Here is a 2,500-nt window from a genome sequence, read left to right as displayed (position 1 = left end):
CCAAATTCTTTATTCTGATTTTTTTTTTTTCTTTGGCATAGAGAATGGTAAAAGATATATGCCATGATTATGAAAGAAGGATATAGACCTATATTATTGCAAAAAATACCATAAGCTCATATTAAATGTACATCAGATGCTTCTCTCTCTCTCTCTCTCTCTCTCTCTCTCTCTCTCTCTCTCTCTCTCTCTCTCTCTCTCTCTTTCTCTCTCTCTCTCTCTCTCTCTTTCTCTCTCTCTCTCTCTCTCTCTCTCTCTCTCTCTCTCTCTCTCTCTCTCTCTCAAGGAACGAGGTCAGAAAAGGACAATCTTTATATTTGATATCAAGTAATTAACCCGTTTCCGAAAAGAAAAGTTCCCCTGCTCTGACACCATTTTAATGTGTTCTCCTCCATCTGGTACTTTACCTTCAAGAAAGGTTCCCATGTCCCAGATGGGACAGTAACACGAGGTTTAGACTTATTTACATTCAGTTTCATCCACCGTGTATTAAACCACGAGTTGTTTCAAAAGTTCTCTGGCAAATTGTCAACTGCAGGAACTCCGTTGCGGGATGAGTGAATCTTGGTAATTGAAGTCGAGTCTTTATCAGCGAAAGCAAGTGGGGTCTCGCGCGCTTCCTCGGGGACGCGCGAGGAAAGCGGCAGGTCGAACGCAGGTGAGCCGCGCGGGGAAGCGAAGGGGATTGTGCGTGTGCGTGTGTTTGTACACATATGTGAATGCACACACACACACACTCACACACACACACACACACACACACACACACACACACACACACACACACACACACACACACACACACACACACACACACACACACACACACACACACACACACACACACACACACACACACACACACACACACACACACACACACACACACACACACACACACACACACACACATACAATCATATACATATATGTATGTATGTATGTCTGTTTAATTCGTGTGTATGTATATATACACATATGTGTGTGTGTTTAAGTTTGTATGTATACAATATATAATCCTACTACAATAAGTCATTGCAATGTAAGAGCCGTATTATTTGATGCATTCCTTTGTTGAACTATATCAATTCTCTTGAATAGTCGCTTCTTCGGGCAGCCACATCTTGTCAATGATTCAAGCTGACAAGCGCTCGCATGTCCTGTAATATGTAACATCAAATATCTTGAATTCATCGATATGGAGGCTTCTGCCACACAAACGGTGGCTGCAAAAATTCAATTGCCGAAGGCCCGGTGCTGTCTTGACAAACGGACAATGAAGAGAGCAATTTGTCCATTTTGGCTTTCTGCACATTTTTTGGTGTCGTTTTCATATATGATGACCTTGGCAAAAGGTTATCTCAACTATTCTCTAAACTCCGCTTAAAATGTACGAGGATATACCAACAAACATATACATGTACATGCACATACGCACATAAAATATACATATACATATGCGTGCGTGTATGTGTGTGTATGTGTGTGTATATGTGTGTGTGTGTGTGTGTGTGTGTGTGTGTGTGTGTGTGTTATAATTTTCAACAACCAATCATTTCACCGCAGGACAATTCACAATTGACTATTTAGAGGTTATTTGGCAGTACCATCCTTGCCTGATTGCATGCCCTTCCTGATCAACCACGGTTCGGCGGCCTAACATTTGTGCCACGGCGGCGGCGCGGCGGCTTCCTCTACGACAGCTGCGTTTGACTCTCAAGGCGATATGTCGTTTTCTCGCCGGGAGATCGGGCTCGAGCCGGCAGTGGGAGCGCAGGAGTTTTTACAACTACCACGGCGGGGAATTGAACTAGAAACCATGAGGGTCTAACCACTGGACCATCGCGGTAGTCATATATATATATATATATATATATATATATACAATGTGTATGTGTGTATATATATAAATATATTTATGTACGCATACACACATTTGCACAAACATAAACGATTGCCGTGACTAGCAACAATCGGGAACAAGAAAAATAAATAAATTACACACACACAGCCCAGCGCCCGCCCACCGGTCAATCACCAACCGCAATCCCTTGGAAGGAAAACTAAACAAAAATGATCAACCTCAAGAAGAAGGACATGGCAGCACAGAAAGCCACGAGGACGTTCTTTATCACGACGCCCTCTGGGACTCGCCCTGATGAGAGACGCAGGAGCGGCGGGACCCGTCAGAGCAGCACGCCAGCCCGACCCCGCCTGGCGAACGAGCTGCGGGCGCCTGTGCCGGACCCTCGCTCTCGTGCTTTCATCGGCTCTCTCCCCTGCTAAAATCATGTGTGTGTGTGTGTGTGTGTGTGTGTGTATATATGTGTGTGTGTGTGTGTGTGTGTATATATGTGTGTGTGTGTGTGTGTGTGTGTGTGTGTGTGTGTGTGTGTGTGTGTGTGTGTGTGTGTGTGTGTGTAATATATATGTATGTATGTGTATATATGATATATATATATATGTGTGTGTGTGTGTGTGTGTGTGTGTGTGTGTGTGT

The sequence above is a fragment of the Penaeus chinensis genome, chromosome 7 (genome assembly GCF_019202785.1).
Source record: "Penaeus chinensis breed Huanghai No. 1 chromosome 7, ASM1920278v2, whole genome shotgun sequence".
NCBI lineage: Eukaryota > Metazoa > Arthropoda > Malacostraca > Decapoda > Penaeidae > Penaeus > Penaeus chinensis.
This window is presented reverse-complemented; position numbering follows the sequence as displayed.